Below are 24878 nucleotides of genomic sequence, written 5' to 3'. Positions count from 1 at the left end.
CAGGGTTGCCTACAGAGCAGCACTAGTAGCTGTTAATAAAGTAATACTGTTCTTTCTTTCTCATTTCGTAGGGAAGATTTCAACCACTACCCCTTGTAACTCAGTTCCAAGGGCCAAATTGACACTCATAAATAAGGGCTAGGGGTAAAAACAAGAAATGTGATCAGGCCTTTGAATCCCAATACGTTAAAAAGGCTGCTGACTGTCATCCTGCAATAGCTGCCATTTCAAAGATCACAGTAACTCAAATTCAGACACAAAACTTGGCCTATATATGAACTGATGTCTTTGTTGCTGACATTTTGAAAGGAAAAAAAAAGATCAAAAGAAAAAAAAAAAAAACTCTCTTACTGATAGACAGACACACACACACACACACACACACACACACACACCAAGCCAGAGGCTACAGCGGTAATGAGACCAAAAGCCATTTCCTATTCTGGCCAGAGAAATACAGAGAGAGACAGAGGGAGAGAGAGAGAGAGAGAGAAGGAGAGGAAGAGAGAGAGAGAGAGAGAGAGAGAGAGAGAGAGAGAGAGAGAGAGAGAGAGAGAGAGAGAAAGAGAGAGAGAGAGAGAGAGAGAGAGAGAGAGAGAGAGAGAGAGAGAGAGAGAGAGAGAGAGACCAGGCGTCAGTAAAGAGGTTAGTTAAAGACTAAGGATCTAATTAAAACACGGCAACTACTGAAGAACATCCGGGGCAGTCTGTCTCTCCCTCTCTCTCACATAAACGCACACGCACACACACACACACACACACACACACACACACACACACACACACAGGAAACACGCTTCTTTACTTTGCTTCCAAGGCTCTTCTGCAAAGTCGCAGCTAATGTTCCAACACTGTCAAAACTAATTTACTGCTGTTTGTTCAGGAGCCAAGGTAGTGATGATAAAATCCTTGCTGATGTTATATTCACAGGCCGCGTCCAGATTTCTGATAACGAAAAGATTCCACAATCTGCCGCGACTGCAGCTGCCTTAAGGCCGACACAAAAATGTGGCTGTTTTGGCTATTTAATCTGCTCTTCGCCATTAATCAATAAATATGTTAAAAATGCAATCCAACAAAAACACGTAGACTTTTATTTAGTTTGTGTCACAAACTACCTTTTCCACCAAGAAACCCCATGAATAGGAATATGAGTCACAGATGAGCCGTCACAGACCAGGACCACGCTCTGAATGAGCTTGCACACTGGAACAATGAAGGAAATCTGTTTTGGCCTTTAAGGCTGCCACATACCAGGCGAGAAGTGCCGAGCAGCATCACATAGCACAATTACAGCACACAGAGCGCATCAGAGGGAGAGAACCGCTAAATGTTCTACATGTGAGCTGAAGCTCAAACTCAACTTTTCATCTAACACTGTCAAATTTTATAGGCTTGGTATTTTATGTTTGGTATCAACTAACAAACTATTCACAAACTTACTGTTTTCTAGCTAAAAGATACAAGATGAAACAGTACAGGCTACTCTGGGTGTTACTTATTTACTTGAGTACTTATTTATTGAGAGAGTTCCTTGTGAATCCTGTGCAGACCTGGACGTCAGAAGTGAAAGACACTGGGCTAGTAAACTTGTTTTTTTTATCTTCTTGGCCATTAAACCCTCTGCATACACTGGACAAATACCATGATATAACATTAGACTGAACAACCACACAGCAAGTAATAAAACTAACATTAGCGAGGTTGTAGGTTAGCAAATTGTTGCTACAATTGCATTTAAACAGTTGCAATCACAAACATTAGCATATGGACAAAACAGTAACGACCTGCTGGTTTGGTGAAACAACCAAAATAAGATAATGTTGCCCAGCTGTCAAGCAGAAACAGTGCAACCTCCTCATCCCTCTTCATGTCTCTCAACTCTCTCAATGAAGCTACCCCAGGGTTCAATTCTTGGGCCACTCTTATTTAATTTATATATGATTCCTCTAGGTGAAATCATGCATACTTATGGGATATCTTACCACAGCTATGTAGATGACACTCAGATCTACATGGCTCCCTGCCCAAATGACTACGGTCCCCTAGACTCACTGTGCAAATGCCTTGAGCACATAAACAAATGGATGAAACACAACTTTCTGCAGTTGAATAAAGATAAAACAGATTATTTTATTTGGGAATAGCAATGAAAGACACAGACTAGCTGCCTATCTAGATTCGAGACGCCTAAAATCTAAAGAACTAGTACGTAACCTTGGTGTACAAATGGACTCTGATCTCACTTTTAACAGTCATGTCAAAGCTGTCACCAAATCAGCTTTCTATCACCTCAAAAACATCAATAAAATCAGAGATTTTCTAGCTAAAGCAGACCTGGAGAAACTCATCCATGCCTTTGTTTCTAGTAGGATTGATTACTGTAATGGGCTCCTAACTGGACTCCCAAAAAAGACAATCAAACAGCTTCAGCTGATTCAAAACGCAGCTGCCAGAGTTCTCACTAGGAGTAAAAGAAGGGAGCACATCACTCCTATCCTTAAATCCCTACACTGGATACCAGTATGTTACAGGATAGACTTTAAGGTACTATTACTGGTCTATAAATGTCTTAATGGTGCAGGACCAGTATATTTATTAGATATGCTCCAGCAATATGAGCCGGGCAGAACTCTCAGATCATCAGGAACTGGTCAGTTAGTGCAGCCTAAGGTAAAAACTAAACACGGAGAGGCGGCATTTAGCTACTACACTGCTCTGAAATGGAACCAGTTGACAGAGAGCATTAGAAGAGCCCCAACACTAGACACTTTTAAATCCAGAATGAAAACCTTCATGTTTGAGCAGGCCTTTAGCTCAGTTTAATCCACTTTTATCCTGTAACGGCACTCTTATCCTCATTCATTTAACTTCTTTTATATCTATTGTTTTAATCATGTTTCTTATTTTTATTCTAATTTTTTATCTCCTTCTTTTAAATTTGATTAACTTCTTTTAAATCTATTGTTTTAATTAATTTACATAAATTTTATTTTATTTACATTAATTACATTTTTCTGTATTTTTTCATTTGTAAAGCACTTTGAATGACCGTTGTGTATGAAAGGTGCTATATAAATAAACTTGCCTTGCCTTGCCTTGAAGCTGAAGTCAGCTTCATATTCAAATTTTAAATGGTGCAGCAGTTACATTCAGGCACCTCAGGCACAGAATGGAATTACAGCACAATTTAAAGTGGAAAAATCTGAATAGGAAGCTGACTACAGCCTCAAGCTTCAAGGAATATCTGGTGGAGCAATACCTGTCGCTTTCACCTGAACGTTTCCCACTGCACTCCGATATCTTGCATACCCAATGCTGTGTAGGCAGTCACTGTCAAAATTAAAAGTGGGAAGGGCCAATGTTTTTAAAGGGCAGCACTACCACGTACAAGAGACCAGAGTGGCTGTGAAAACAAAAAATAGTTGTCTGCTGCTATATTAATGTTTAAAATGTGGTATGCAGAACCTTTAATATAATAAAGTAATAGCTGATGACTAGCGCTCTGGGGGCTTCAGAGCTGGGTGTCAACTGGCGGCATCTAATGCGGACAAACGCTGCCATACACATACATACATCCTGTGTATGGCAGCCTTTCCTCTTCTGGTTTACAATGAGCCAGAGTTTTGTTTTTATGAGGGTCAAAGCTGCTACCCTTCAACTTGTAGGGTGGCCTTACTAGCCTTAAGCAGATTAAAGCGACCCTCTGCATCAGTGAGGTACCGCCACAACTGACACTGAGACAATTACAGCACTGAGTTTCAAATGTGCTGCTTTTCCACATGCTATGATGTAATGGCAACACAGGGTTTTTAATTTAACCCTTCAGCACTTCAATTCCTCACATATCCTTGCATATCCTTTACTGAATATTTTACAGTAATTGCTGAATAATAAGTCTTATGATGAATATTTGAATGAAGTCTACAGTTGAAGGCTAATAGAAGATCCTCACTAATATTCCTCCAAATTCCAATGCTGCCCTTGAGTATCTTTGCATTGGACGTTCATGCAGGTGAAATATTTAGTTTGAAAGAGGCATAATCCATAAAAAAAAAACACATGCTACAAGAACAACAGACCAACAAACAGAACCAGGAACTGGAGGCTGGAGCCGGAACACTGAACAATACATGGAGCGGATGCTGTAGCTGTAAACATGAGCTGTAGTCTCTGCCTTTCATGACACAAATAGGCCAAGTTTATGCAAACACACACACACTCAAACTAGAGGACGGAAGGTACACTAATTAAACAGCCCCCGTTCGCTGTACACATGCAGATAACATGCAGAGAGCTGAGACAAAAAGGGGTGAGAAAAATCCACAGAGGCAAGAGAGAGAAACAGTGTGAGTGTCTGTAGCAAATAAGACAGTCCTATAAAAAGATAGAGGATGACAGGACGACAGGACGAGGTCATTGTTTGCAGCCTTTCCTCTGACAAACACAGACCTGAGTGAACTGTGCTCAGACACTGGCCTTCCTCCGAGGGAGGCCCTGAAACTCTTCTGTATTCAGACTGGTGCAGAAAGTGGGGCGGAATCCTGAAAACCGACTAGGACAGGAATCTAACTGACACCGTTTCACTCGGAGTCGAGAGTTATTACTGCTACTTTACATTATGAAGCAGCAGGGCTGCACTTTAGACATTTCTCTATTAGTTTTGAGGTGTACAAATGACACTGTTGCTTTCTTTCTCAAAATGCCAGGGTGTGAAACGGAAAAAAAAACAGAATCTATGAATATCCTGCTTAGTGGAGAAGAATAGACAGAGTTTAAAGGGTTACATTAAATTTGAAAAATGTAACCCCACTGACGAATCAGTAATGATTTGTTGACAATTTGTATGATGACAATGTATATTAACTCTAATAAAGTCTCCTATTGCTCTTCCTTACAGTAAGAAGTGATGGACACACCCATTTATGTGCGTTTTTCTCACAATTTTGCAAGGCTTCCTTATTTATCTTTGAATCAGGAATCTCTGAAAGGCCATGCATGGTTTGTTACAGTTCAGTCCATTCTTAATTGCAGTTTATTGTTTTTACAACTGAAATAATCATCAAATTTTGCAATATTTTACTTCATTAATAATCACTAGTGACAGCCCTAGAGTCTAACTGCGAGAGCGCTTGAATACGACTCTACCAGAGGTCTGAAAAGCAGCGTCTGGCAGACGCTTCTGTATTGTGTAAAGTGACGGTACGTGGCAGCCTCTGGAGAAAAAGAGCACTCCAACAATACACTGTCAAACACAAACTTAGTCACTGGGGTTAATAATACACAGAAAAGATACATGATCTGAAAGAGCCAGATCTTCAGCTACATGTTTGACTGTCAAATCCTCTCTCTGTACGTGACGGATATGAATATTTATCAGGAATGATACAGACACACACACACACACACACACACACACACACACACACACACACACAAGCACGCACACATACACACATTCATGACTGCAAGTTGAAGCTGTCAGCTGTCTTGACACTGCATTTCTGAGACATGAGAAATTATCATAAACATCCAGCAATCACCAACCATATCTGACAGCCCTGAAACACACACACACACACACACATACACACACACACACACGCACACAGAGAAAAACAGCACCAGTGGAAAAATGAGATGCAATCTGATGCAAACTGAGAGAGAAAAAACAAGTAGAAGATCAAGAAGAAAGAATGAGAAGAGGAAAATGTGCTGATGAGAGGACAGTCTGGGCCGAGGATGACTCTTCTGTCAAAAAAGGTTTAGTGTGTCACTGTGTGTGTGTGTGTGTGTGTGTGTGTGTGTGTGTGTGTGTGTGTGTGTGTGTGTGTGTGTGTGTGTGTGTGTGTGTGTGTGTGTGTGCGCGCATTTGTGTTTGAAGAAAATGAGATCATACCTCCATGGCTGATGGGGTATGAAAAAAAAACAAGCAAATACAGTCAGTTATTTACAGTACGGAGAGAAGGTCAACCGAGGATAAAGAAAGAGAGAGAGAGAGAGAGAGAGAGAGAAAGAGAGAGAGAGAGAGATAGAGAGAGAGAGAAAAATTCAGAGAGACAATGAGAAAAACAGACAGGCAGACAGTGGTGTAGAAGGCCTGAAAAAAATAATGCAGAGAGAAGGTCAAACACAAATTAAAAGTGAAAACTGTACTGAGAGAAAAGGCAGAATCGAGGACTTGCAGTAGACCAACATAAAAGGGTTTAGAGCTCTCACTATCAATTATATTGATATATCCTCATTATTTTAATGATTGATTGAATAATCAGAGCTTTGAAAAAGGCCAAACAAACATTGTCATTGTTTCAAACATTCATCATTGTACATCCTTCGTGGACTTCTTCGAAGACAGCGTATGTCTGTTAGCCTACTAACTTATTTACAGTCAGCTGGAGCCAAAGACTCGATACACATGCTGCATGTGGCTCATGCGCACACACACACACACACACACACACACACACACACACACACACCATGTCATACAAATGAAAGAGGCAGGGCTGTCTACTTCTAATAGCAACACAGAGAGAAAGAGAGAGAGAGTGAGAGAGAGAGAGAGAGAGAGAGAGAGAGAGAGAAAGAGAGAGAGAGAGAGAGAGAGAGAGAGAGAGAGAGAGAGAGAGAGAGAGAAAGAGAGAGAGAAAGAGAGAGAGTGAGAGAGAGAGAGAGAGAGAGAGAGAGAGAGAGAGAGAGAGAGAGAGAGAGAGAGAGAGAGAGAGAGAGAGAGAAAGACGGAGATACACTGTAAAGTAACACTGTAAGTGGAACAGATCAGAAGTTGATGTAAAGTGTTGCAAGTTTGAATTGATGTAGTGTCGCTTTTGCACTTCTAAACTAAAATGTGTTTAATTAAACCAAGTAAAATGCTCATTAGCACAGAGAACACAGAAGAGAGAGAGAGAAAGGGAGAAACTGACAGAGAAAGAAAGGAACAAAAAAAATGAGAGAGAGAAAGAGGACAACAATACAACCATCCTATTGTTAGGCTGGGGAAAAAACAGCAGGCAGCACACACACACACACACACACACACACACACACACACACACACACACAGGGAATGAAACAGCAGTTTCATAAGCCTGAGTCAAGCCAGAAGCAACACTTGATCAGATGAGCAGAGTGTGACAATCACACACACACACACACACACACACACACACGGATCAAAGCTCTGAAGACGAGAGCAGCCTCCTCGGGGCAATGAAATCCAAACAGCTGAAATAACATCATGTTGTGTTCTAAATCACTACCAGACTTTGTGCAGAGCTGCGAGCCTTGAATTGCATGATTTTCAACCACTAATACTGATCTTACATCAAACTGAAAAAAGAAAGCACTAAATGAATTAGTTTGATGTACATTATTTCAACATCAAAAATACATTAACACACTTACCCTATGCTTCAGAGCTCAGAGGAGCAAATATAAACATGCAGAGCGAAAGAGGCTTAAACCTGATTGCATGGTGTGGGTGGTGATGGTTAGAGATGATGCGATACCACTTTATCTTTTCTGATATGACTCAGTAACAGTGCGGTCAAGTTGAGCATCTAAAAGCAGGCCATCATGCTTAATCTGCTCAAAGACCCCAAAGGAATACAGAGCTAACAACATCACATCACACTGCAACCCCACGTATGCGCCGAAAGCAGATAGCTTACACTACCGCAGCGCAGCACACCATAGTTCACTGGAAGCGAACCCCAGTCCACAGATTTCAGGAGGACCAGAGATCGGTTCTCTGGACCGCTCCCAGGCTCAAAAACAGCTTGCCCAAACGTTTCAAACTCGCAAGCCATCCTGAGCCCAGGAAAAGGCTCTAGTGTATCAGACACAGCAACGTTACTTGGGATTTTACATGTCAGTGTCACTGCTTTACTGACAGCAGCCTACCACTCATAAATATCCAACTAAGAGAGGCTCTATGGTCAGAAACTAGAAGTTAGTTGATTCATCTCAAGCTGCAGAAGTCTGCATGGAGCCATGTATTTAGCCCTGCTCCTGCAAGATTTCATCCTGCCCCCACCCATTCTGACATAAAATCTTCACCATTTGTCCTGTTCCCACTCACAACCTAAGCGTTTTGGCCTGTTCCCATTCGCAGACCCATGTACCTGGTCTTAATCTGTGTTAGTCATGAATGAAAATGACTGCCACACGACCGACTTGCCTTCAATCAGCTTTAGTGTTGTGTATTGGATTTTCTATAACTGTGGCTGTCTGACTGTATAAAGGTCCACAGTTTTTCTGCTAGAAAGCAATTCACGTGATTGGTTGCTTCTATATAGAACTGGTTAACTGTCCATTCCCAAGTGTGAATATGATGATACTGTAGTGGGTCCCCTGGGACTCTCACAGGAAAGCAGACCTGTACCGAGCTGCTGAACTCCAGGGTGGTATTGACCTATTTCAACTATGCCATTTAGACTACTGATTTTAAATTTGTGATGAAACACAACCCACTACATACTCCAAACCCACAGCTGAACAGTTCATCAGTAAAGTAGCTGCTCTCTCAAAAGGTCCATGGTTTGTTCATGATTTGACACACACTTTTGATGTTTCCAGTACAGACTGAAGATTTCACAACACGACATTTGATGTCTGTTCTAAGGACAAGGTGTCCTCCTACACAGCATTATTCAATATAGACAGAAAGCTGTCTTCAAATCATTATTACTGTGGAGAGAAGGGATTGCTCGAAGAAGAGGAATTACTCATCAGATGAGGAGGACAAGCTAAAAGATAAAGTTAGCAAGGCAGCAGGCTATGTAGACATTTTACCTCAGTTTGGTTTCTTGTCTCTGGCATTCACTTTGTGCTAAATGAAGGCACAATTGCTATTTTCTTTACAATGTTGTTTGACCAAGATAAGGGTCACACTAATAACCTAGCTTGGTTGTTTTTAGCCTATAGATCAATGGCTAGGCTAGCAGTCAGGACCAAGCGAGCCCTGCAGGGATTCCCAATTGTTATAAGATGTATTTATGTAATGCATGCTAGGTACTGTAGTGAGAGAACATTGATGAATGAAAAACGATATTAAATAATGAATACTGTCAGACTGATAAGGCTGTGGTATATAATGCTGTGCTACACAATACTGCATAAAATGCCACAAACATATTAAATGCCACTATAAGATTCGGACTGTGGAAACAGGTCCCACACTTGAGTAAACGCACCACAGCTGATTTACACCCTGAAAGCTTGTGGTGTAATAACAGTGTTATGCCTAATCCTTAACAATGTAAGCAGTCAACGGTGAGTTTGGTCCCTGTAAGATTACAGACCATAGTGTTTTAGTCCTTCATCCAAACACTGCAGTCTTTCCACAGCCCCCTCCTTCTTTCTCTTTCTCTCTTTCTCTCTCTCTCTCTCTCTCTTTCTCTCTCTCTCTGACTCACTTTTTCCCAAGTCAGCAACTCCAGACCCTTAAACAGTGAGATGGAGACATGGCACACAGCACATTCTGGAATACAAACCATCACCACACACACACACACACACACACACACACACACACACACACACACACACACACACAGTAACCTTAGAGGATGCTGCTATTAGCAATGACATCATGTCCCCTACCTAAAACACACAGCAACACTAAAACGAAGGTACAGTGCCAGAGATCTGTGGGTAGTCTGATCAAATTCAAAACATGCATTCTATTCATGATCCAAACCTGCTGTTGTTCAAGGCTTCTTGTGCTTTCTGTACTCACAGCAAAACCTTTCACAGAGATTCTCTAAAGAAATATCATCAGTTTAGACGCTGACAAACTATGACAAACAGAGTTGGTCTTCGTCAACTATGTCGGTATCTAACCCTTCACTCAATATCTTTGGAGGCCATTTACTACTACAACTAAATTTTATGTTTTGATTTCTCTGTCAGGGCTGCAGTTTGAGGGTTTTTCTTGCATTTGTGATATAAGTATTTTCTGTACAAAGATAAATGTTACTTAAGATGACCCTTTGCATGTCTGGCGTTATATGTCAGTAAGTCAGGAAAAGAAATAAACTTTACCTCCATACTAGTCAGAACATGAGTGTATTGTCAAGGTAATGTTGTCAAGCCCTTTCTGTCAAGGCCAATTGTAACTGAATAGTCTAAGGAAGTGCAGCAAAGAATCATCTACTGCTGCACTGGTTCATCTGGTTTTTGCCCATTAGCCTATCTGTAGTAACAACTTTAGTCAATCAAGCCTCCTCAACTTCCAGCATAAAAACTTAAGCCACAATGGCTAAAATATTCCCCTTTTCCATTTCTGAATAAAGAAATATGTTTTCAAACGTATTCATCTTTCTGAAAAGATGCTTAAATTCAGCTTGTTAGCGTCAGTGCCTTCTCCTAAAAGGCAGGCATACTGCTTTGCATGCCATCAACCAAAAGGGGCAGTCATGGGCTGGAGATTAGGGAACCAGCCTCGTGACCAGAAGGTAGCCGGTTTGGTCCCCAGAGCCAACAGCACATTACTGAGGTGTCCTTGAGCAAGACACCTAACCTCCAACTGCTCCCCGGTGTTTCACTTCATGGATGGGTTAAATGCAGAGGTGAAATTTCCCCGTTGTGGGACTAATAAGGGTCACTTAATCTAATAATTAATTAATAAGAACCCCAAAGCCAATGTTCCTCTATGGTTAGGATAATTAAAAACCCCATTTTTAACCTCTTGAAAGATTGCCGAGTGGAATGTCAGCGAGATGACAATGTGGAAGTGCACAATCGTACACTCACTACTGCACTGCCAGTAGTGCCAGTCAGCAACATCATCTGTAGATTCTCTACAGGCCACTACCTCTGCACTGGTGTGTGCTGAATGACCCCCACTGCAGCCATTTCTGAAATACTGTCGGCAGGAAGCTCTCTCCCATCTGCAGAATGTAGCACTGTTTCAAGGGGTATGTAATGTATGTAATAGACCACTGCAGAGCAGCCACATTTCATGTTATCAGAACTCTGAACAGCCTAAAATCTGCATGATGTTCCCACATATTCTTCCAAAGGTCTGGGGCTAAATTACTGCTGAGTGCGTTTGTTCTGTAGAATCAAATCCCTTTCCTACTGCAGAGATGCAGAGTTCGTTTCAACACACTAAACACATTCTCTCCTAGTTATATATAGCAGTTCTATACACTTGTGTTAGCTGAAGAATAGAAATAGTTTAAATACAATATAACAGGTAGGTCTATAACGGAATAGAAAAGAACAAAATTGTTTTATTTTATGTTTTCTGAATATAAACAAACAAAACAAAGTTACTCTTATGGCAATTTTACATAACCAGAGCATCTTCATACCACTAATACTTCCATAAAAGCTCATACTACTGATGAGGAATGACGATGAGAATTTTACTCTACAATATACAATAAAAAGAGCAGAAATAAGTGGCCTGACAGCACCGTACACAACACAACAACATTCAGCCCCGTGTCTGTAGGCATATGTCCACAGTAATGAATACTTTACAACACGTTCAACCACTCTGAGACTCCTCTCTCCCTCAAAACTGTCTACAAACACTAGAAGAGTGTTATGAAAAGAAGCCACGATCCCATTTTTTGCCTTTGAGACTTAGACCTCATCTCCGAGTTTGAGACTATCATTCAGGTCTGTCTTGCCTGCACAAATCCCTTCCTCAAAAAAGTGCCCCGTCTGGCATGGTTTACACGACCCATAAACTGTGCCACTTAGCCATGACCTACACCGACAGCAGCTACAGCCTTTAACACCTGACTGTTCGGTCATCGGAATTCTGAACAGCCGCTCAGGACACAAGAGCTCCCGGCCCAACATTCCACAACACTTCCCGTGTTCCAGCAGTCCCAGTAGATCTACTGTCCTGAATGGAGCGTGAGCAAAGCCTTGTCCTGGACGCAGATGCTATTTTTCACAATACCGGGCCAAAAAGAAAAAAAAAATAAATCCAGCATGCCAGTAAGGATGTTGCGCAACCAGCTGAAACAGTAAATTGAGAGAGAGAGAGAGAGAGAGAGAGAGAGAGAGAGAGAGAGAGAGAGAGAGAGAGAGAGAGAGAGAGAGAGAGAGAGAGAGAGAGAGAGAGAGCTCAGGGCTGCAAGGCACACATCACAATACACCAAACAAACTTTCAGCAACCTTTAAGAATGCAAATCTCCCTCTGATTTACTGCATATCATTATACAAATGTGGTGCACGTAGACTATAAATAAAGCCCACGTATCACTCTCTTGCCCACCAGCAATCAGATCTGCTGTCCGATGCCCCACAGTGAGATCATAGGTCAACTTCTGTCCTACATTAACAGGTACTGCAGGTCTACCTTTGGGGCCGCTTGTGTTTATGCATCTTCATGCGGTTCGTAGGAATTTTTAACACTGGCCAGTGGTGGATAAACTTAATTATCAACCCAGGCCTGTTTCCATGAGCACAGCTACTGTCCCACAGCCCACATCTAAACCCAACAGTCCTATCTGTTTCAGTTATTGCTTTGTTTCTTTCATTTTCGCTTTATCTTCATGTGTTATGTCTGCGTGTGATGAATGCAGACGTTTATGCAGCCACGTTACTCGTCTGCGATGGTGAGTTTAGTGATGTGTTTCATGAGGACACTGCTATGACACACACCCCTTAAAGGCCATGCGTGTTGGAAATCTTTGCACCTGGGTGTGTGGTTATGGTCTCACTTCTAAGGTATAACAATTTCAATACAGCATGAAAAAAATGAAACAGTAACTGTTGTAGTTAAAGGTTAGCATCAGACTCTCATTGCAAAACGTGTATTTCATCTGAGATAAACCAATCTGTGCAGCACATGGTGAGAGCTTTGCAGAGTCATGAAACTTAACACATCAAATACTGAATATCAAATTGGATATCAGATGGATGAACCTACTCATTTCCCATTTGATGTTTTACCTTGGCAATCTTGGCACCTTAAAAGAGGCTTCTGAATAAATTCTCTCCTACATTTCTGAATGATTCAGTCCTTGAGCTGTAAACACAGTGAAATTCGTTTTGTAGAGAAGCTTACAGATTCAGATTTCTTTACAGTAGTGGTAACAGGAGGAAGGGGTCATAATCTCCACAACACACATATAGACAATTTATTTCCCTGCAAAACCACCAGTGAATCTACATGTCTTCTGAGCTCTTATATGTAACGATGATGGTAAAACAGTCCTAAATTTGAAAAATGTGTTATTTGGGGGACTTACAACACCCTGCATGTACACAGCCATACAGCTTGGATTCAAACAAATAGATTAAAATGTGTTTTAAGCAACAAAAAAAAGAAAGAAAGAAAAACTGCATCAGACACCAGGCTACAAGGAAGCATTTAGAGGTGAACGTCTGGTTCCCACCACCACCACTGGGACCAATTCTGACTCGGCAAGTTTCTCCAGAGCAGAGCATTTCACACCAAACCGCTTCGAATGAGTTTGTCTACATATTAAACATTCAATAGTGTAGAGTTCCCCTTTCAACCATCAAGTCCAGTACCAAGATCCAGAATTAAGTTAGCAGATTATGCGATCAGCATACCGCTGCTGTCGGGAAACAAAACCTCGTATCTCCATTTTTTGTCGTTTTTGAGTTTTTCAAATCATCTGAAAACGCCTGGTGCCCTTTACATTGTGTGTGAATTTCATGATGAATGGACCAAAACAAACAGCACAAAACGACCTGGGAAAAACTCTGGTTCCATTGACTTGCATTAAAAGTGAAGTATGTTTATGCTTCTTCTGTAAAGTTGTAATTTTGGAGACACAAGGTTTTCTCCCGACAGGAGAGTTACGTACAAACATAACTGAACACACGCTGCCAGTTTCAGAGAGTCAAAGTGATGATGAAGATGATGATGATAAGGTCTACATGACTTCTAGCAGTGCGCAGGTCTGATGGGGTTCATGAGCAGTGAATTACATTGAGGCCCCGGAGTGAAGCTCACACACCCCTTATCTCACACAGCCCACTGCGAGCACACGGTTAAATGAGCCTGAACATGTACACCAGCTCACACACACCGATTACCCTCACATGCCAGCGGTCAGTGTGATCGGTCTGGAAGCAATCTGGCCGCTGAAAAGACGAAGAGAAGGAAGGTCTTGCAGAATGTGTGCAGCTGCGCCGCTGGCCCACACAAGCCTGACCGTCTGGTCTGGAGCTAACGCGCTGGACTGCGAGCCTCACTGTGGCATTAGGCGCCTAAAAAGCCAGTGCGTTTAGTGCTTTGTTATCAGAAATGTGACTGAGGTCCTGGCAGCAGGAGACAGAGCGGGATTTATACAGTAAAAATAGGTCTGCGACTGCGGCCATGGTGGTGCCGCAGCACGGGGCGTAATAAAACTCTCCCTCGCCAATGCGGCTCTCGGGCAGGCTAACGACACAAACAACAGACCGTGTGCGCCGGAGGCGCTGATATTTCTGCACAAATGTGACAAATTTTCAGCATAAAAAGCCTCCGCAAAATCGCCTCGTCGCATTTGAGAGGAGAAGCCAAGAGATATTGATTCCCATTGGCTTTGACTTCAGCGTTAGCTTAGCCTCAGGCGGGGGGCTAACGTTGGAGGCTTCGCCCACAATGAGACGAAGGACGACCTGGTTGAAGTCAGCTTTTAATTCGAATTATCCCGTTCCACCTTAAATGGTGCAGCAGTTCCATTCTGGCGCCTCGGAACAGTTAAACCACCCCGGTCAGAACGTAACTGCTGCCCCATTTAAGGTGGAACGGGAATAGGTAGCCAACCTCGGCGGTCTGAGATAAATTACCTCAGAAACAGCACGAAACGCGAAATATGACAGAAATGTGGTGATATGTGACAGAAATATGACTACTAGCAGTCACATAGGAGACATTCAAAGGCCGTTTTTGAAGACGAAGGAGCCAAACCCGTCCGGACCAGCAAGTGACCGAGCAACTCCAGCTGGTTTGGGGTCATTTAAATGGTTTAAACGTTCCTGTCAGAGAGCGTGAAACCAAGCGGACCGGCCAGTCAGTGTGGAGATCATGTTTGTGTCATTTTTAGTTGATAACGGGGCGAAGGTGAAATAAACTAGCACAGAGAGCCAGGAACGGACACGGAGTCGCCGAGGTTCGTCAGGAGCTAACCTAACTAACTCAACAGCTCCCCATATCCCCCTCTCTCTCTCTGTGCGGGGGTCTCGCCTCGGCCGAACGGCCTCCACACTTAACCGTTACAAAAGTTAACGGCTTTAGAACGAGACGGCGTTTTACAAAACACGCCGACGTTCTCACGTTCGAGAGAAATTCGCAACATACCACTGTGCTTACCTCAGGTGTCGGCGCCGCTGCTCCCTTTTTCTCTTCGTCCTCCCTCTCTCCTACTCCGTCTACTTCTCTCTCTCTCTCTCTCCCACTCCCTCTCTCTCTCTCCCACTCCCTCTACTCCCCTCTCTCCCCCTCTCTCCCACTCTCTCTCTCTCTCTCTCTCTCTCGTCTTCTCCTCCCATTCCAGATGTCGCTCGCGAGCCGCAGGAAGCGCGCGCTCCCCTCTGTTTCCCTCAGCGGAGAGAGCGCGTGACGAAGCTGAGGGAATGAAATAAACTGAAAGAGGAATTCCGCCCTCTTCCCAAAACTCGCAGTCCAGCCGCTGGGATGCCCGTTTCTGCCACTGGAGAACAACATATAGTCGTTCAGTAAGTTATGATAATTAGAAAATGTTTAAAAATGGTATCATTGTGACTTTCTCATACGTATGACTTGATATCGCATCATAATGACGTCCTATTTCATAACTTTGACTTAATATCTCATAATAAGTACTTACTGTCTCATAATAATGAGAACATGTTCTCATAATAACGAGACAAGTCATAATTAGGAGACTGAATCTCGCTGAGATGCTAAGTCGTAATTATGAGATTGAATGTCGTTATTATGAGACATCAAGTCATTATTATGAGATAGCAAGTCATATTTAAGATACTAAGTCATACGAGAAAGTAAGTCATAATTGAGATGTCAAGTCATAATTATGAGACGTTAAATCAGAATTGTGAGCTTCATAATTATGGAATACTAAGTCATACGTGTGAGATATGATCTCCTTAACATGACATAATCAGTCAAAATTATGAGATGCTATATCATAACTGTGGAAAACTACGTTTCTCGAGTGGCAGAATTAAACAGGCTTCCAAAACATCATTCAGAGCAGTCTGATGTGAAATGTTCCATAGTGAAGGGACTTACAGAGACACTGGCGGTGATGGGAACCCGGCGTCACAGGGTCTCCAACACAAATACAGCCATTTATTTTACTATCCAAAACCACCAGTGAGCCTACACACGCTGTATGAGATACATATAAAGGTGTAATATTTGATAAAATAGTGTCAAAAGTGTAAAAAAATAAGTTTTCTTTGGTGACTATTTCGCCTTAGAACACCCTGCCTGTACTTCTCTGCTGTAAATGGATAAAAAATGGTTTTAGAGCAAAACTTAAATCTCAGAACTATCAAAATCAACATCTTAGGCATCAGGCAATGCGTTTGTAATCATTACATGTAGCAAATTCCAGCACTGAATTTTTCTACTTTTTAAACAGTTTTTGGGAAGCTACTGAATTTCTGTTCATAAATAATGTAGTTTTTATTCTTTTTTTCTTCTAGGAAAGGGTTTTAAAGGTCAGAAAATGTTCTCCTTTTAACATTAACAGCATTTAAATCTCTCTCTCTACACACACACACACACACACACACACACACACACACATATATATATACACACACACACACATGTTCTTTACTTTAAATGCGAGTTAATGTAAAGAAATGTTATTATTTTATTACAGGTCATTTTGGAGCATTCCCATTGGTCCACTGTTCATGATTGTCAGTGGTGGACAGTAACTAAGTAAATGTAATTCGTTACTGTACTTAAGTAGTTTTTTCGTGTATCTGTACTTTACTTAAGTTTTTCCATTTCGGGCGACTTTCTACTTTCACCCCACTACATTTCAAAGTCTAATATCCGACTTTTTCCTCCACTACATTTTGAGAAATCTGTCATTCCTTTTGGTTTCTGTGCGTATAAAAACGTAAGATGTCAAAACGAAAGAAGTCCAAAGCAAGAACACCAATGATGAACTAACCTAACCTGTAAATAGGCCACAATATAGAAATATGTCCATATGCAGTCGTGACTGGCCTGTTTCTTTTTATTTGAATTTATACAAACACTTTCATTTTATAGTAAATTAGTTTGGGTTAGTTTATGTTTATGAACAAAGGCCGACAGATCAATATAGTAAAGGAAAACGTATCTGTGATCCTGAGTTTAAAGCCAGTTTTTATTCAACTTGTAACTAATTTACAAAGTAATCTTAAACTGAAACTTTGCTTGTTTGTAAAAGTGATTTCAGAGCCACTCGGTTCTCCCTGATGGAAACCGTTCCCCTTCAGTGTTTTGTGCTTATGATCATTTTAATAGACGTCATAATATAATAGACGAATACAGCAGTTAAGCCCCGCCCACTCACACGAAAGTTATATGGAGTGTTTCACCTGTTCTGCTTTTTGAATGAGGCTCAGTACAGGCAGCCAATCAGAAGAGAGACCATGTGATAATATGTCAAACAGCTCGTTCATCAGAAAAGCAGCCCGTTTAATTCTAAAGGAATCGGATGTTGGAAATGCTCGTGTAAAAAAGAATTGGGACCTTTCTTTGGTATGTCGAACCACACGAGAGACAACACTTCATTAAAAAAGATATGTGGAGTTTGGCCTGTAGGAGAATGAAGGGATTTGGGGGGGTTTATGAGGGGGTCTGTATCAGAAACCATCTGTGCTCTTTAACTTCTGCTCTGTCTGGGTTGTTCACAGCTGGGGGTCTGAAGCAGGACTTTGTGTGTGTGTGTGGGTGTGTCTGTGTGTATGACCCCTGACCTCAGACTGCAAGAGGTGAGTTCAGTTCACACTGAGGGGTAAATTGAATTCCTGCACTGTTGCCCACCTACATAAACCCTCATACTTCACTATATTATCTACCTCAACTAATGACGTTCTTACTAATAGCTGAGGAGTTCACTGTTACACAGCTTGTCTTTTTTCATGATGGACTAGATGAATTCTTTTCTTTTTCTTTCTTTGCTGTAACTGGACTCCACGTATTCACTGACCGGTCACTACATTAAGGCCACCTCATCGTTTCTACGCTCATTGTCCATTTTATCAGCGCCACTTACTATATAGGTGCACTGTGTAATTCTACAGTTACAGACTGTTTCTCTAATACTTTGTTAGCCCCCTTTTACCCTGTTCCTCAGTGGTCAGGACCCCGCAGGACCACCACAGAGCAGGTATTATTTGGGTGGTGGATCATTCTCAGCACTGCAGTGATACTGATGTAGTGGTGTTGTGCTGGTCTGAATGGATCCGACACAGTTTTAATGAATTTCAGGATTTCTTAGTATTTAATATGTCCATCTTTTGAGCTAATGACGGAGTGCACTCGAGCTGGCATGGAGCCCACAAGCTTGAGCAAAAGCCACTGATGAGTAGGTCAAATCCTCCTGAGAGTCGTCTGAACACGAGCTTGAGTGGAAGAGATAAGACAGAAACATTTTTTGTATGTAACAAGTTCAGTGTCACAAGTTTCCTTTGAGTAGTCACCTAGAAACAGTGCAGAACCTTGAATCCTTCTTCTTCATTTTACTTGTCGTGGCTGTTTTGGTTCATTTGTTTTAAGTTTTCCTAAATTCTGAAACGCTCTCTTGTTTATTTCCATGTTTAAATGTAAAAAAATTGCAGATTTTCAATGTAGTCTCAGGCTTTTGGTCCCCACCGTAGACAGCGCCAGTCGTGGGGTAATCACTCAAAATGGAACGTGTCATCTCATTACCGTACCTGTGCATCACTCTGCACTCAGTCTCCATTTTTATTGGCGATCATTTTGGTAGTTTAGTTATTTCCTAAACAAGCAAGCAAGAAATATGTAAAACAATCTTGTAATAGTCTTAAAATAATCTCAAAATGAGAAATATTAGATACACCAATCAGCTTAAAGATGATTTCATGCGGAGTCTCGACTCATTTAAAGATGTGCATACAGGGGGCGCCATTTCCGTCTTTTGCCTAGAACCACTAAATGTACCCCTGCAGCCTCAGCACTCAACACCGGAAAAAATGAAAATAAACATCCACACACGGTTTATATATAAAAGCTCCCCCATTTATTTATGCATAATAGTGAGGTGGGTCCCTGTGGGACAAATGAGAGCTGATTATAATAAGAGCTCCTGTGTTCTTACATCGTTGATTATTGAGGAATCAAAACTGAGATGTAAACAAGCTGTGAGCGGAAAAGGCACGAGCCACAAATGCTGCAGAGAAGACATCCAAGACCAGACTGCAACACAGCCTGGAGAAATTCCCATTGAAGGCCGGAAGAAATTTGAAATGGTAGAGGCAGAAAAGTGTGTAATTGGGCCGGACTAGTATATTATTAATGGATTATTTAGTAAAGAAAATGGTCCTGTATAGAACCGTAAACCCTCAAAGAACCCTTTGCCTGCTAAAAGGGTTTTTGCATTGTTAAAGTGCTCTTCAGATTGTTCTAGATAGGACCTTTTTGAAAAGGGTTCTATATACTGTAGCACCAAAAAGGGTTCTGTTATTGTTACGATGCCAAGCTTGTACCAATGGCAGAACCTTGTTTGGTGCATCGCCATCTTTTAATCATGCAAAGGGTTCTCTGAGTGCTCAGGGTTTTGTATGGAACCATTTTCTTCACTAAAGAACCCTTGAGGAACCATCATTTTTAAGGCGTGTATACGTTTAAAGGCTGTTTTATAAATGAACGGTGGTCTCTGATTGTTGCGCAGTACTGAAGTAAGAAAAATTGGAAGGCTTCATAATTCATAAGCCAAAGTCTCGTTTCACACCTCCCTGTTCAAATCCTGCACTGATACCCTGCAGTAAAAACCACCAGCTACGACACCGACTACATGACCAGTGAAGCACAAACAGCATGGAAATGGAAAGTATCTTAGAAGGAAAAAGGAGGCGCTTATGACTGTAATAACTGCGGCTCAGACGTTTGTGACAGATCCATGGCCAGTGTTTGATTAACAGGCTAAAACTCTCCAGCCAAAACTTACAAGCAGGGTAACAGGCAAAAGTTCATTCATCAAAAAGGCAGACCAAAACCAGGACGACGGCTGCAAAGCACAAAGGAGAAGTCAGGAGTGAAAAGCCAGAGAAAAGGCTCAGGACACAGTAAGAGATGCTGCCAAAACTCCACAAGCTGTGGCCATAACTGAGGAGCTTTTAGGGAGAGGGCTAATAAGGAGAATGGTAGGTTTGGGTGACCATGACAATGGGCTCGTATTCTGGTGATGATGCAGGTCCTCAAGTGGCCAGAATGGGACATGACAGCATCGCGGAGGAGGACCTCTGGTGGCAAGACTGGGCTCTAAATTGAGGACATTACTGTTAGCCTGGAGCCAGTTAAACAGCAGGTATTGTGTTTAAATTGAGAGAAATAACGTCAGTCGTCGTTCCACCTTAAACACTGGAGCGATATATTGCAGCACTGTTGTGTCTGATCTACTTGTAGCAGTACAACACACACTAACACACCACCACCACATCAGTGTCACTGCAGTGCTGAGAATGATCCACCACCCAAAGAATATCTGCTCTGTTTCTCTGCTCTCCTGACCACTGAAGAACAGGGTAAAATGGGGCAAACAAAGTATCAGAGAAACAGATGGACTACAGTCTGTAACTGTAGAACTACAAAGTGCACCTATATAGTAAGTGGAGCTGATAAAACGGACAATGAGTGCAGAAACAAGGAGGTGGTGTTTACATTATGGCTGATCTTTGTATACCAGAGACATTATAAAGGAGGAGGCAGATCACTAATTAATTTGTAAAGCTTGAAACGCTCCAGTCTGCTTGCTGGTCAAGCAGGAAACCGTCTCAGTTGTGGAGATCTGTAGATCTATAGAGCACCAGAAAGGGTTCCGTTATTCCTACGGTGTCAAGCTTATAACAACAGACCAAAAATTCATATAGAACAATTCTCCATCACCCTGAAGAACAATTTCACCATGCAAAAGGCTCTATACAGAACTCATGGTTTTAAATAGAACCATTCATTTTACTAAAGAACCCTGGAAGAACCATCATTCTTAAGAGTCAGAATGACAAATGACCGGAACATTTCATCCTGTCTATGCATCGCACTCATGTTCAGTTAATGCTGTCTGCTGAGCTCGTCTAGTTGTACCAAATATTTGCCAAAATATTGTTCATAACTGATTTAAAATGTTCAGTATTGTAAATATGAGCAACACAAACATATAGAACACCTAAAATTTACTGTACAAACTACTGAATTTGCTCTGATTTAATGCTGCTTCAGGTTTTTTTGCCTTCTTGTCCCCTGAATGTTTCATAAGGCGTTTTAATGTTAAAGCCACTGCAGGCTCTAGACATATGAGGCCCACATTCATTATGGTTCTTAATGAAAAAGTATTCCATCTCTCTTGAAATCGCCGGTTGTCACTGTCAGCTACACTGTTTTTATGCGTAGTCAGGAGTAAATGCCATTCAGTGAAATCCTTTGCAGTTTAAATAATCATACGTTTACAGTAAAGCTGCCGCCGTGACGTGGAAGGAACAATTGCAAAGCTTAAATAACCCAGCACTGACTAACGCATGCACTAACGAATGCAGATGAAGGTAACGAAAGCGTTCCTCAACATCTGAATTCATCAGGAACTCTTACGTTAATTAGGCAGTTTGTCGTCACAAGATCCCCCTCAGACACAGTGCTGCGGTATATGTTGTGTCTATCAAAGTCAACTGAGTTTGTTCTGTAGCTCCATCCTCTCATCCTCTTGTCCTTCTGCCTCATCTTGCTGTGTAAGCAGCTCTTCTGTTTACCTGTTTTATCTGTCAGGTCTTGAGATCATCGTTTTTCATTTCTTCTGTCACCAGAAACTTACACTGACATCTTTTTGGCACGAATCCTCATTTGTGACAGCTGCCCCAGCTTTAATTCATCTTCCACGTTTCAATGGCAACACATTTGAGCTCCTCTGTTGACACATAGAGCCTCATGCAGTGGTGGAGAGTAACTAAGTAAATGTAATTCGTTACTGTACTTAAGTAGTTTATTCGTGTATCTGTACTTTACTTAAGTATTTCCATTTTGGGCAACTTTTTACTTTCACTCCACTACATTTCAGAGTCTAATATCTGACTTTTTACTCCACTACATTTTGAGAAATCTGTCGTTCCTTTTGGTTTCTGTGTGTATAAAAACGTAACATGTCAAAGCAAAAGAAGCGCAAAGCCAGAGCACCAATCAGGGCACAGCGGTCACTTTGTTCTGAGATTGTTTTGACCTGTTGGTCATACCGACCCAGTGCAGCACCTGGTTCTACGTCAGTGCAGCAGCGTAAAAATTTGGGAGCACATACGTCCCTAAATGATGAACTAACCTAACTTTGTGTAAATAGAGCACAATATAGAAATATGTCCATATGCAGTCGTGACTGACGTGTTTCTTTTTATCTGAATTTATACAAACACTTTCATTTTATAGTAAATTAGTTTGGGTTAGTTTATGTTTATGAACAGAGGCCGACAGATCAACACAGTAAAGGAAAACTTATTTGTGATCCTGAGTTTAAAGCCAGTTTTTATTAAACTTGTAACTAATTTACAAAGTAATCTTAAACTGAAACTTTGCTTGTGTGTAAAAGTGATTTCAGAGCCACTCGGTTCTCCCTGATGGAAACTGTTTCCCTTCAGTGTTTTGTGCTTATGATCATTTTAACAGACGTCAGCGTCACTAATTAATGACGTTCTATTAAAAGACTGGTTTACCAAGAGAGACGCTGGAGGACTTTCACCTGAAAGGAGTTCATGAAGCCAGTCTGGTTATAAAAATGATAACAGGACATCAGAGCCAGAATTACTCTTTTAGTACTTTTACTTTGATACTTAAGTCCATTTGAAGGCAAATACCTTTGTACTTTTACTCAAGTGGAGGTCTAAAGGGAGGAACTTCTTTTACTGGAGTAATATTTTACCTTGGGTATCTCTACTTTAACTCAAGTACATGATTTGTGTACTTCGTCCACCTCTGAGTGTAAGACCTTTATTCTCTGTTTTTATTTATATATATTCAAAATTTTGTTTACTACTGTGAGCTATTACTATTAATAGTAATTTATATTACTATTATATTTCTATTAATAATAATTAATAATTTTATTTCAGTTTTGTGTCTTTATATCCTTGTAATTGTTATTGTTAGCTGTATTAGCTTTGAGATTAGCCAGTGAGAAGGAGTTAAAGCACATGTGAATTAAAAAGAATAGAGTTGTGTAGATGTATATTTAACTAATATAACTATATATATATATATATATATATATATATATATATATATATATATATATATCTTTATACTATTATAAACTATAGTAAACTATAAACTATATAAACTCTATATATACTATAGTAAACTATAACTATAACTATATATATATATATATATATATATATATATATCTTTGTGCTGTAGGCTGGAAAGTCAGGGTCAGCAGGCAGAAAGGATGAGTTTGCCTCTGAGAGCCGTGATGTAGCCTCTATTGTGAGAAAACGTATGAAAGTTAAACGAAATTTATCAGGTATGAAATATGTTTAATGTTTAAGTGCAGATACTTGTGCAGTGCTGACTGAATGAGAGTAAATATCTGATAATTGATATGATGTGATTCATCATTAGTTTCTGCTCTATGATGATAAAGGCTTAAATATAAAGGCATTAAAGGGTCACATGACTGTTTTTGTTTTCTATATCTTTTCTTTCTGTTGCTTTGTGCTGAGTGACGCAGACAGCCAGGAGCTCAGCAGTCGCTCTGTCACTCTGACTGAGGAGTAAGTAATCACACTTTGTGCTTCGGCAAAGCAATATTTTTATATAAGTATCTTTATGTAATTTAAGACTTTTTACTTGTGTAAATAGCTAATAGTGAAATATGGCCTGGGCTGAGTTATTACAGCTACTAATGATCTGACTGGCTGATTGTAACAGTAACTGCAGGTATAACGTTGAGCCTGTGATTCTTTGTTAAGCGTCTGTACAGTTTCAATTAGAACTATTAGAGCTCGACATGAGGTACTAACTGCTATAAATTCGTATCTGTGTTGACCCTAATGTTGCTAAGAGGCTGAAGTTCTCCGACTGTGTTCTGCTCGGTACTACGGGAGGTAAATCCTGCCAAAATAGAAATTAAAATTTTTAAAAATGTAAATGCAAACCTCTTTTTATTTCTTTTTCCAAACATCTGCGCAAATATCCTGCCAAAATTGAAAATGAAATGAAATACTTGCAATTTCATTATTCACATGAGCACGGGTCATTTGTGACAAAAATAAAATTCATTTTAAAAATATTTATCATATCATTTTAGTCATTATTCTTGTGTTTCATGGCCAAATCTAAAATGAAAAAGCTAATAGAGGAAAGAAAATGCAAGATTCACTTTGGCTTTGGCTTTTCTTTGTGAAATGCGGAATACGTGTCAAAACTAGAGTCAAAATGCAGCAATCGGCTGCATATCTGACCAAATGAAACTGAAAATGCAGAATGGGTGAATCAACAGCAAAGGGACAGTTTGTGACTCAGTTTTCGGCATCGACGCACTTTAACTGTGAGAAGGAAAGGGCAAATGCACACAAACATTGGCGCCACCTGCTGGAGATTTGCTTTTCATTTCCCTTTTTGTTTTTTCGTTTTCAAATTGACCAAAATGAAAATATATGTTTATTAGCACTAGGCGGGGCTACGGGGTACGTTTTAGGACATCCTCAGACCTCGGAGTCAGAAC

At 40.9% G+C, this 24878-nt stretch overlaps 1 protein-coding gene across 5 annotated transcripts in view; it reads right to left on the bottom strand.

The window, feature by feature from the left end:
• apbb2b (amyloid beta (A4) precursor protein-binding, family B, member 2b) overlaps positions 1 to 15381 on the bottom strand; it is a 68255-nt gene extending 52874 nt beyond the window's left edge. For all 5 annotated transcript variants that reach the window (XM_017725520.2, XM_017725521.2, XM_017725522.2 and 2 more), the window contains exon 1: positions 15296 to 15381. The gene's annotated coding sequence lies outside the window, so the exon portion shown is untranslated. The remainder of the gene's footprint in view (positions 1 to 15295) is intronic.
• Between the last annotated feature and the right edge of the window lie 9497 nt (positions 15382 to 24878).

This window comes from Pygocentrus nattereri, chromosome 22 (assembly GCF_015220715.1).
Source record: "Pygocentrus nattereri isolate fPygNat1 chromosome 22, fPygNat1.pri, whole genome shotgun sequence".
In the NCBI taxonomy this organism is placed as follows: Eukaryota; Metazoa; Chordata; class Actinopteri; order Characiformes; family Serrasalmidae; genus Pygocentrus; species Pygocentrus nattereri.
The sequence above is the reverse complement of the archived record's forward strand: the minus strand, read 5'-3'. Positions and strand labels throughout refer to the sequence as shown.